Below are 13,099 nucleotides of genomic sequence, written 5' to 3' on the forward strand. Positions count from 1 at the left end.
GATTTGCGAATATTCATTTTTTTAAAATAGAAAATATGATGCCATTATTTGAAAAAGATAGAATTTCGATTTCTTTAAGGTATAGATGTCATGAGAAAATAATAATAAAAATCAAATAAAATGATAGAAATCAACGAAAAAATGTTTCGCACCCTCGGGCAAAGCCCCCGACAGTACTAGAAGTTTGAATCGACTCTGGAGACACGCCAAATGTTAGTACGAAAGGGTATGAGGAAATGCGGATACGAGGGTTCTCAATTTTTACATTTAGAGAAATTTTAAATATGAAAATGAGAAATAGAAACCCTTTTTTGGAAGGGCGAAAAATTCAAATTTATAAATCTTCAATTTCATAATCAAATCTATGGGAAAAATGAAATAAAAGCAATATTTACGTAAGAAATAATTTTTACGAATAATAATGAACAAAGTGTGTGGGTATAGAAAATTGAAAGCAATACGCACATTTCGAAATGAATTAGAAATAATAATGTACAAAAAAACTGAAAAATAAATATCTAGATAAAAGCAAAAACTTGTTTTTCAAATGGATGATTTTAATCCTCTCTCTCACATTCGATTATATTTCTCATGAGTGAGACTAGAAGTCAAATGGAAAATCTATAAGGAAACGATAATATAAGTGTATTATATTTTCGATCAATGAGACTTTCTGTTTTTTCTCTTTGCAGAAGGATGATAATGATGATGATGTGAATTTAATTTTGCATACTCGCTCGTTTTATAATCTTTTTCAAAAGCCATATATATGAGCTGTCGAATTCAGCCAAGAATCAATATAACTACACTTTACTTGGGCAGCAGCAGCCGCCAAGTTGTTGGACATTCTCGCGTATTTTGTTACAAAGATAAAAGGAACAGACAAGAGTGACAGATGAAGAAAAGACATATATAAAAAGTCGTAAAATACTGGCTTCATTATAAATGAGATATGAAACATTTCTCTGTTCATTATAATATAATTTTCCATATAAAACTTATTCCATCAGTATGTCGATTTTAATTATAATTTTAATTAGTATTTATATTTTTCATATTAAATTTAAAATTATTATTTTTTACCAATATAATTATTAATATATTAATAATTAATTAAATGAATATTAATTGTTTCGATAACAATAAAATTAAATTTTAGATTAAAATTTTATCATCAAACTCCATAATAAAGAGAATTAATTTCTTTTATCATCTGATAAAGATTTTTTGCTTAATTATAATAAAACTCAAGAAATATGAATACGAGAAACAATTGAAATAAAATAGAGCACACTTTGTTATTGTCGTTAATTGCTCAAATTTCAAAAAGAAGAAAAAAAAACACGATGACACCTGAGGTGGGCACAAAACCATTTCAATTGAAACGAGCCACAAAGTCAGCTGGCAGTGATGAATCATTCCGCAAAGCTGTAAGTCGGCATTTAAACCAAATGCGATGATATGAAAATAGAAAAGTATTCTATACACGATATAAACACGATGCGAGAAATGATAGTAGAAAATAAATTCTAAAATAAAATAACATTACGAAAATAAGTCAATAACATAAAGAGAAAATCTTATTATAACTTAATGAAAAATTGTTTTTTAATCCTTAAAATTAATTATGTAGGTACATTTTCTGATATAATATTGACAAAAATATTATTTCTAATTGCATCAGTACATTATGAATAAAAAAAAATGTTATTATTTGTTATTATCTACATTACCAGCTGCAATATGATAAACAAAATTTCATTCAAAAATTCAAATTAGATTACTAATATTTCCAACCGATAAATATTCATTCTGCTCTATCAGAGGAGAGAAAGACTCCATGACAGGTTATTTATTACTCCTATCGTGTCTAATTTATCCCGCTTCAATGTTAAATTTCCTAACTGAACAAAACTACAGAAGCTATAAGTCAATATGATTCCTTTACATTAGGGGGTTGCAATTTTTTTTTTTTTTTTAATGTTACATTAAATCATGATTATACTACTAATAAAAAATTGCCATCAGGTATAAAAATACCATAAAACCACTATAAAAAATTATTTATAAATTATAATTAAAATTACCATAAACTGATATACAATTATTAAAGAAAAGTATAATTAATTAAAACTTGCATTACTTTGTATTACATTTTTATATCGTTATCATTGTTATTTTTTATATTTGATAGTGGATCTTTATTATTTATTAAATTATTTAAATTTAGCCAAATTTAAGTGAAAATTTATATTAATCGGAATTTTTATTTAACCGAATCTCTATATTGAATCAAATATTTTTCTTTCACTAAATTTTCATTTAGTAGAATTTCCAATTAATTCCATGGTTTCTCAAATTTTTTCAAAACTCGATTTCACCGTAATGATAAATGACCGCAAATAAATTGTACATATTATATGAATTTAAAAAAAAAAAACTCACAATTATGATGCTTCTTTGAATGAAAATGATTATCATACGACAACCGTGTGAAAAGAAATTAATTTTACAACTTAACATTAATTTCGTTTGTGGTGCTAGACTGAAACAAGTTTCAAGAAAGCGTGACCTGAATAAAATGAAGTGTCGAATTATCTTTGGAATTGATATTGTGTATAGTCTTTATCTATATAGACAATACAAAATGCGGAATATACTTTCGAAAAAGAAAGGTGTATATAGATATATATTTCTTTTTCTCTCTTTTTTTTTTTAATCGCGGAAATATTAATTTTCTCTCTCGTCTGAAGGACGAACGTGTGCAAATTTTGGATGGCCTATAAGAAACTGACCTGAAAGTGCGTACTTGCATACCGTTTTCAATCCCGTTATATTTTTCATTGTCCTCAGAGGAACCGATAAACTCATGTATATATTTGAAACCATGAAAAACTGAATGACCCAAGAGAGCAAAATACCAAGAGAGGTTTTATAATCTTGGAAAATGGACACGCAGCTGTCACCTAAAAATCTATTGTCTCCTGTTTCCTCAATAAGATGCTTAGCAAATGTTCATCCATAAAATATCGGCATAAAACTTTAAACAGCTTAAAATTTTCACTAATACCTTTATTGCTGTGTACTCGAAACTTTTGGATTCAACATAGTATATACATATATATAAATTCTTCTGATCCTTTTGTGAATATTTTTACAAAAATATTGCCTCACTTTTCCAATATAAAATTATCACCACTGGATTGTAAAACTGATGCAGGAAAACTGCGAAAAGAAAAAATAAATTAGAAAATGTTAAAACTAAAAAACTAATACAAATTAAAGCGGAAAGATGTTATATTAAAAATATTTCAAAAATTGTAAAAAATTAAATATGTAAATTTACAGTCAGTCAAATGTTTTTTCCTGAATAATGAGAAGTTTCTTTTATATCCTTATCATGATATCTTATAAAGGTAATTAAAAGAGGAAGGAGAGAAAAAAAACCCAAAAGTCCTCAAACAAAAATATCTTATCAGCGAGAAAATTTCTTGATGAACGTAATTTAAACCTTGTTTTTTGATTTGTTGCAAGTTTTTGCATTTGACAGGTAATAAAACAGAAAATGAGAGTGAAAGCGTTAAGAGAGGAAACTGAGATCATGATGCTCGCAAAAGGCGCATTATGTGGTTGCAGATTGTAGTAGGAGAGGAGTGCCACTTCTAGTATTACTGCTGGTGTCGAAATAGAACTCTTTAAAACGGAAATGATAGTACAAAAGACAAGTTGCAATTATTCCTGTAGGTACATACAATATTGTTGGCATGCAGTTTATTTAGGGCAGGATGTAGTCAATAAATAACACGGAAATAAGGATAAATACGGTCGTTTATTGGGAGCTCGTTGACGATCGAGACGTTCACGGTCGAAGCAAGAACAAGAAGTAGGAAGGAGTGCGTGCGCATACGGTTGTGACGTAAGAGCAACTACTGACAGAGTCAAGCGAGATATAAGCGCGAATATACAATTATTCCAACACTCCCTCCCGAGATTGACTCGTTTACAATTGAAATAAAAATGAACTATTTTGTAAATTACAGATTTTATAACAATTTATAAATTTCACAAATTTTTCTGAACACAGTTGTTCGTAGTACTTTCGTTCGCAACCAGAAAATCCTGGATATATTGGTATTATCGGATTTGATATAATTTACTTTTGGGAAATCCTTGGACATCTTTAAAGCAGCATATCTGCTAGTCATCCTGTTTTAAATTTATCCAGTAACTGAAAACTATTTAAAATAATTAATATTGCAATTCAGGTGTATAATATAATTTATTACCATCGTCACATATCGTTTACTATCGTGTATTTCAGTCGTTTATTTAAACTTTCTCAGAGGAACTGTCGTATGCTTCAAATGTTCATTGGAACCATCTAAGAGAGAAATTATCTTATATTTTAGTTGTTCATCTTAATTACCTAAGAGAACTGTCGTTATTCGGTATTTTTGACACTTAATTAAAACTTTATTTCATAATTTCGTTATTCGTTATTATATCAGCCAATTATTCTTTAGTTGAAAACCATTCGATATTTTCAACATTGTATTAAACAAATTATTTCATATAGTCTTGATGAACATCCGTCCTGTCATATGCCTCAATTTATTTCACCATTAGTTTATGCACACATCGTTGCACCTTTATTATTATCACATTTAACAGTCACCGTAAGGAAGGTTTTGATAAACCTTTTCAACAAAGATTTACTAATCGTTATAATTATGTTAAAATAATGATTCATGGCTAAAAATATTCAGTCTCAAATTTCGTTAAACCATATAAGTTTGTTTATTAACATATCAGGAGATAATATCTTCAAACAGTCGTATTATAAAAACTTATTCGAAATGGATTATTTACAATTGGCAAAAACTTATATCCAAATAAGTTTACAGATCGTTTCGTCTACTTACGAACTTTAAAAATAATTTTTGTTCCATACAAATATTGGATAATTTTTCTGATCAAATTCCACTCGTTTTCGGTAAGATTACAATAGCTGTTTTTAAGCTCTTAGTTCTATGTATGTATAGAAAATTAATAATCGTTTCTCTATAAGAAATGTCAAGTTTCTTTTTATTTTTCATAAGATTTAAAAATGTCATCAAATTTACGTTCCCTTCGTTCTTTATTTTATAGCTGTCATATTACATTCGCTGATTTTATGAAGTTTATTATCTGGACAAAATTTCATTAAATTCTTCTCAACGTATGCTTCTTGTGTAACTGTCATATTTTTGCAGTCCTTCAGTCGTCCCTTTCATATCTATCGTACATTTTGGTTTACCTAACTTTATACCTTTAAACAAAATCAATTTTTTTTTTTTTTTTGATTTCTAACATTTTCTAATTTATAATTTAACATTTCTTTACTGTCGTAGTTAACAAATAATTTATCGTTATCGACTTACTAGAAAAATTATTATGTTTTATCATCGCTAAAACTGTTCGTACAAAAAGTAATATAGATTTTGTCGCATCAATATCTTCTATTTCGTATAAATTTTAATTTTTTTTTTTTTTTTTTTTTAAATCTCGAATTACTAACCTTACTTTGAATTTAACAGTTCATAAACTGTCGTATTTTTTTTTTGTTTGAAAAACTTATCTCAAATCGATATTTGACTTTGTATAATTTTTAACTGTCATTAGTTAATCTATTATAGCAAAGACTTAACTCTTTATCATAGAATACAATTCGTTATTAATTGTTCGTAACCAATCGTTTTTATTTTTAGATTCTATCGTTTGTTTAAGAGTTAACTAATCGTTTATAATCTTAATATGAATGAAAAATAAAATTTCTATTGTGTTTTATTTTCAGTCCTAATGAACTCATCTTTTAAACTCGATAAGGTTTAATTTTGCAAAGCAATCGTAAATTTAGAAATTTTGGTTTTAACTAATTTCATATATTTTCTTACTATGAATCTCAAAAGCCTCTCTTGTGAATTTAATTTTTTATTTACTTATTTATTAATATTTTCGTTAAATTTCTCTCCCTCCGTTTCTAACAATCGTTTTCGTGATTTACTACTCTTTTTAATTTTATTCTTTATTTTTATCTCCCTCCGTTTTTAATAACACATAATTGTTTTTCTAAAAATTTACTTTATCAACAAAATATTTAAATGAACAAATCGTATGATGACAAACTCGTTTCTGCAATTAGGCTGTATTGTATTTCTTACCATAAACACATTTTTTTTGTTAATAATAAATGATCTAATCAATCGAATCGTTTTGTATCATTTATATTAAACTAATCGTTTGTTGCAAATTTACTTAGAAAACTTAAAATCAACTGATTTATCGTATCGTTTAGTTAAATTTTTCTGAGATTCTATTTATTGATATGTATCAGGATTAGTAGACTGTCATTCTATACTTTTGTGAATCAGTACCTCAATTGTTTAATTTTGTATATATATTTTTTTTTATTTTGATTTGATCGTAATTAATAAAACTTCTCGTTACTGTCAAACAAATTTTGCGATTTTTTTAATAAATTTTCTTATGCAAAAACTCATTTCGTTTTCAGTTTCTCAACTAAAGATTTTCGAGAAAAATCGTTTATAAGCATCTAGATGTTTTTTGCGAAAGTGTATAGGATAAAATTTTATTATTAATGATTCGAATAAATAGTTTATTACGGTCTTATTATTTTATTCCTGTCGTTTCAAAAGTAAAACTTCTTTTACTTAATTAATGAATATACTTTAAAATTTAGAATACTGTCGTAACTCTACAGACTGCAATTCTTTATATAATTTATATAACTCCTGTGACTTATGTAGATACCCAACATTCGTATAATCAATTCGTATTAATTCGTATAGATTTATTAGTTTTGACAAAATCGTTATGAGAATGCCCAGAAGGCATAAATTAATCTAGAATATTTATTATAAGTAATTTATTTTCATTCGTGGATCTTCACTTTATTAAAAAGTGTCAATACTTGAATTTATAATATTGTTAACATTTTTATAACTGTCGTCAATCATTTTATAACTAGTTGTATCTTTTTCAGTCGTTTTGATCAAGTCGTTTATTTATTTGTTCATTAGGCTTTCATAATTTCGTTATTTTGATTCGGTTTTTCATAAACTACAGTCGTGTCGAAAACAATAAAATTTATCTGAAGTAGCTGAACCTATAGATTTTCATGTAAACTTGACGCAAACAAATCGTTCGTTTTTGGATTAAAAATATTTACATGATTATTACATGATTCTTCTATTAAGGTGAAAATATTTTTAGGCATTGACGTAATAATAGTTTGATTTATTATACCTGATTTACTGTTCTAGAGTTCTGAAAAGTCAATTTTTGATTCTTCACTCGTACTGTTTCGTTTATCTGTCGTTTTTGAGATTATAAATTATCCTTCTATAAACAAATCTGTTTCGTAATTATCTGTCGTTATTTATTGTATAAAATTACTTACTATTAAAATAGGATCGTTTAAGTAAATTGAAATTAACATTTTGGTCATTATATTTACCTTTTAAACTGTCATACATTGATGGCTCAATAAGTGAAATTTGGGCTTGTCATCTGAGTTGATCAAATTCTTACCTCTTTTTCCTTTTCCTATTTTTTTATTTGATCGACAGTCGTTATACTTCCAAAGTAGTCTTATAAAAGGTAAGATTTTGACATTTGTAACATTTACTGATTCCTTCGATAGCAATCGTTTTTTTTTTTTTTATGTGTCTTATACCGTAAAATTCATATCGTTTATTTAAACATCTCGTTTTGTTTGTCTAAAGTATTTTGAAGCAATTACTGTCATTTTTTTTTATTAAATTCAGAGATCTTTTATTACTCGCCTGTATTCAATTTGTTTCGGCAAAAATAATAAAAATTTCAAACAATCAAATCTTTATTCGTCACTGAATTAAAGAGCTTCGTGTTTTTCATAATCTAAACTTTTAAAAAAAAAAGGCAAGTCATTTTTCTTCTCTTTTTTTATTTTTTGGTTTTTATAATTAAAAATATTTCACAAACCGAACTAAAAATTTTGTCGTCTCACATTTCGTATCATATTCAAGTATATATAATTGTTTCAGTTACACTCGTTAAATTTTACTTCACATCGTTTAAATTCGCTTAGTTTACTTAAAATTTCTTTTTGGTTCTGAAATATATAAAATTCTCGACATCAATTTTAATGTCTCAAAATTTTAATTTGTTCGTCTCTTAACTCATCGTTAAAAGGATTGTAGAGAAATAACTGTCGTATTTATAATATGAAACAAATCTACCGTCTGTAATTTACAACTTAACAACTCGTATAAATATTTAAATTTAGCTCGTGAACTTAATTTACAATCATGATTAATATTACTGTCTTTACTACTAAATTCGATTTCAGTTGCCTCTCAAACTTTATTTTTGAAAGCATCAGTTATTAATTTTAAAACCATTGTTAGTTACTGTCGATGTTTATTTATTTTTTATTAACCACTCGTTTATTATTTTCTACTTATGTCGTTTGAATAAGAGGAACAGTCGTCGTTTTAAATTTGGGAAAGATCTAAGTTATTTACAATTCTAACTCGTTTTAGATGTTTAATATCATTGTCTCGTTGTTGAAATTAGAGTTTTCCTTCTCTTGCATTTTGTTATGCATCGTCAACATCATCGTTTTATCTTTAAAAGGGCTAATACTGCCAATTTTGAGTTAATACTGTCGTTTACATTCAAACTGTCATTTATGATTAAAATCACCAAATAAGTTTTCGTTCTGATATCTTCCTTTTCCGTCTTTGATTAATCGTCAATACTGTCTTTCGTCTTATAGTGATCAACATCGTTTTTATTATTAAAAATACTTTCGTTTTTATTATTAAAAATACTTTCGTTTTTATTATTGAAAATACTTTCGTTTTTGTTATTAAAATTACTTTCGTTTTTATAATCATTTCGGTCATTACTCTCGTTTTCTAATTCACTTTTACTCGTCTTCCAATTTACTTTCGTATTTACTATCTTTGAATTATATATCGTCGTATAATTTATAAATAAATATTATTTAATTTACTTTCGTTTCTACTGTCTTTACACTACATGTCGTTTTGTAATTTATCGTTTTTAACCGTCCTCAACAGTCATTGTTTATGAACAACATTCGTTTTTAATTGTCTCAGTTTCGTTCTGAGGGATAGAAATCAATCATTTCGTTAATCAATTTCTCCTTGTCGTAACTATTTTTCTTTCTAGGACCTCTATTTTCTTCTGGTGACACATTGACCAGACAAATTTAAAAGTTTATAAAACAGTCATTTAAATATGTTGTCGACAACCCACTCGTACAGTCGTTAAATATAAACAAATCGTTATAAATACATTCGTATACTGTCGTGAACAATCTGATTTCAATTCGATTACTAATCGTCCATTATCCGAAGAAATTGAACAGTCATAGATAAAATTCTGAATTTTCCAGATGATTATCGTTCCTTCGATTGGATCAGAAAACAAATTTCTGTCAATTTTTCTTGGAATATTCAGAGTTAAAATTTGTGTCAAGATCCACTGGGTATTAACTTCCCAACGCTATCGAACGTCGCCGTCAACTGGATTTGACCCTTTCTCCGCACTTATCCATTCGTATTCAAGTGAATTTCACCTTAAAAACAAATCGTTAAGTAAATTTCAAAATAAACATTTGTCAATTGACACAATCAAGAAAAACTGTCATTTAATAATTTTTGTGCTTCGAAGATAGTCTGCTCCTAAATCATTAAAACAGAACACGTGCTAAAATAATTTGGAACTGATTCGTTTTTCCAACCCTCGTTACTGTCGATTGTTACGAAAAACAAACCTAGTTGTTTAAGTTTTTCGGGAATGAACACAACTCCGTCCAAAAAGAAACAACCCAGATAAGCGGATTCATGTGTCTTAGAATTTCACAAATAAATTCTCAAGAGTTTATAACTCCTCGTCAGTAAATACTGTCATAATAAAACAAAACTTTTCGTTAAAATATAAACTTTCGTTTGTAAAACTGGTCCTTCTCTCGTTTTGTAGCGTTTTATTTTTAACGACGTCAAGCAATAATTAAGTATTAACTTAAATATTTGTTTAAAAAGTACTTTTTGATAAACTATATAGTTATAACAAAATCATCAAAATATAGTAAAATAAATTCGTCACACTGTATACTCGTTAAATATAATCACTTTCGTATTTTAATTCTTTTCTTCAAAAGAATTTTTCACACAGTCGGACAGTCGTAATATTTTTCAGCTGGAACATCGTTTCATAAACATGTATATAATTTAAACAGAAATTATTTGTGCACTATATTTTATTTTTGAATTTTATATATCGATATTTATTTTTTTTATTTTCTAATACATTACCACCATTAATTAACTAGTTATTTAGTTCCTTAACAGTCGTTAAATAAATTTGATTTCTTGTATCATTCGTTAAATAAAATATGAAACAAGACAGTCAACTTTTAGGTTAACTCTTTCATTCGTTAAAAATTTACTTTTTTTATTTTCACTTGTTATTTAATTTGAGGTTGGAATTGTCACTGGACACAACCATCAAATATTCGTCATTAAAACAGTCATCTACTAGAGCTTAACCATATATATCTAGTGTTAAAACTGTCATTTACTGTAAATATTATTCAACACCAAAACAGTCGTATTTATTTTATTCTGAAATTAAAGACTGTCATCTAGCGGACAATACACTTACCAAACCACAACGGATAAGGTAGAAAATTTACTGACCAATAGTCAAAATTTTTTTTTTTTTTTTTTTTTTTTTTTTTATGCACAATTTCGTTCACAAATCGTTTAATTTAATTATTATATTAATATTTTTTACTTTGATCATACACTCGTTAATTAAATTTAAAGATATTTAGCAAATAAAATGCAATGAAATAATAAACTCGTTAGTTTAAAATATCTTTTCTCGAGAATTAAGCTATTCGTGAATTATAGGTTATATATACTGTCGTTCATCGAAAACTTCAACAAGCTAATTTTTATTTATATAAAAATTAAAAACAGTCATTAAACTGAATTCCAACTGTCGTCAAACAAATTTCGATTATTGAAATGTAAAACATTTTACCCACTCAAACCATTCGTTCCACCTTTTGCAACCCAAATTCCTGTCGTTAACAGTCGTCAAAGAAAATATCTTTTTGGAATGTGCTTTCTTGTTTGCACAGAAAGTGGCCAACGCACAGAGCGTCTATTCGTTCTCGAGTACGTACTCTCCTTATTGTCGACATTTTTAATGAGTCTCTTTCATATCTTCGCACACTTCGTTCCAAATCGTTTGAACCCTCGTTACAGTTCTGGGCACATACAAATCGTTAGAATCCTCGTTACAGTTCTGGGCACACACAATATCACAATGGCTTCCGCGCGACAAGCCAAGGACGCCGCGAGCACGCCAAACGCGACCAACAGAATTTTGGACAATTCTTACCGAATGCTACATCCAGCGCAGTCGAATCGTTGCTGGGCCCATAACCTGTTGGCATGCAGTTTATTTAGGGCAGGATGTAGTCAATAAATAACACGGAAATAAGGATAAATACGGTCGTTTATTGGGAGCTCGTTGACGATCGAGACGTTCACGGTCGAAGCAAGAACAAGAAGTAGGAAGGAGTGCGTGCGCATACGGTTGTGACGTAAGAGCAACTACTGACAGAGTCAAGCGAGATATAAGCGCGAATATACAATTATTCCAACAAATATATATATATATATATTGCAAAAGGAAGCAAACTGCTCCATTTTCATGAAAAAAATCTGTAAAAGAGAAAATCTTGCAACAAAAAGAATGAGAAAAAAAATTCTATAGTTGAATGTCATAATATATATATATATATACATCTAATTGAAAAGAAACAACAGAGATTTAATTTTGATGATTAGATTGAACCTCATCTGCAAAATGAAGATAGTGTGTACGGATGAGGACAATATGCAGTGATGCAATTGCAATAATTGAAGTTTCGAATCACTGAACGATCAATTTGACATTGAATATTGCAATCATGATGGGGGCACGCTTCAATAAACACAGCGAGAGAAATTTTTTATTCGAGAACCAAATATATATATATATTTGTCTCAATTAAATAAAAAACTTTTTTACAAATTTCCCATAAGCGATTACATAAATAATTTTCATTAATCGCAATTTTTGACGGAATAAGACTTCAGGTTTGAGATATGCCGAAATGAGAGCGTCTCTCCTTTCACCCGCTTGCGCGACCTTTACTTTAAAAAGAAAGAAAGGTGCATACATAATAATTCTTTTGACGTTTATGGCCTTCCGTTCTTTCTTTCTCTCTCTCTCAGGATGTTTATTGTTCATCTGCTTCGAGCTATCGTGCTCTAAAATAATAATATCCGATTTCCTTTTATAATACTCTGGCGGCAATCATTTCGCGCCGCGCAACTTTATGCCGGAGAAAGATCAATTTTCCTTTTTCTGAAAACAATGAAAAAGTTATATACATATATATACTGGAGCATTAAATTTATTTTCAATTTCAATTCAAGGAGTGGCGATGTTTCAGTTGCGTTCAGGCGCAAAAGAGTTCAACTTTCAATGCTTTGTAGATTTATCGGAATCCTATCTCGTAAATGAAAATAAAGAAAAAAAAAGTAGTAAACAGATAAGGTGATATATCAAAAACCGTGAATTAAATTAAATAAACTGAAATTTATAACAATAAAAATAATTATTATTTTTAATTTATTTTTCTTGTTTTGAAAAAATGAGCCAAAAGTTTTAAACGTTCAAATGAACAAAATTTATTTTGTAACTTCTTTAAGTACGAATTTCATTACAAAATATATTGTTTTAAATATTTAAAAAGAAGTTGTTAATTTAATATTTGTTTAATTTACTATTTTATTTTACATTGACATTATAATTTTTAATAATTTATAGATTGAAAAAAATATTTTGTTCATTTGAACACTGGTAAGAACGTAACGATAAAAAAAAAAATGAGATTTTCATAAAATTGCAAGATTATAATAATCAAGAAAATAAAAAAAAACGGAGAACCTTTGGAATTTATCTAAAA

General features: G+C 27.7%; 1 protein-coding gene across 4 annotated transcripts in view; it reads right to left on the bottom strand.

Annotated features, from left to right (window-relative positions):
• LOC127286954 (CDC42 small effector protein homolog) overlaps nucleotides 1-13,099 on the bottom strand; it is a 35,279-nt gene that overhangs the window by 18,475 nt on the left and 3,705 nt on the right. Inside the window, exons 1-2 of one of the 4 annotated variants that reach the window (XM_051313627.1) lie at nucleotides 12,308-12,438; nucleotides 3,071-3,225 (exon numbers count right to left, since the gene is read on the bottom strand). The exons of 1 other annotated variant lie outside the window; for it this stretch is intronic. The gene's annotated coding sequence lies outside the window, so the exon portion shown is untranslated. Of the gene's footprint in view, nucleotides 1-3,070; nucleotides 3,226-11,118; nucleotides 11,257-12,307; nucleotides 12,439-13,099 lie in introns of those variants that run through there. 2 more of the 4 variants (XM_051313628.1, XM_051313626.1) reach the window with 2 other exon arrangements.

The sequence above is a fragment of the Leptopilina boulardi genome, unplaced genomic scaffold (genome assembly GCF_019393585.1).
Source record: "Leptopilina boulardi isolate dan_hultmark-lab unplaced genomic scaffold, ZJU_Lbou_2.1 LbouV2_366, whole genome shotgun sequence".
Lineage (NCBI taxonomy): Eukaryota > Metazoa > Arthropoda > Insecta > Hymenoptera > Figitidae > Leptopilina > Leptopilina boulardi.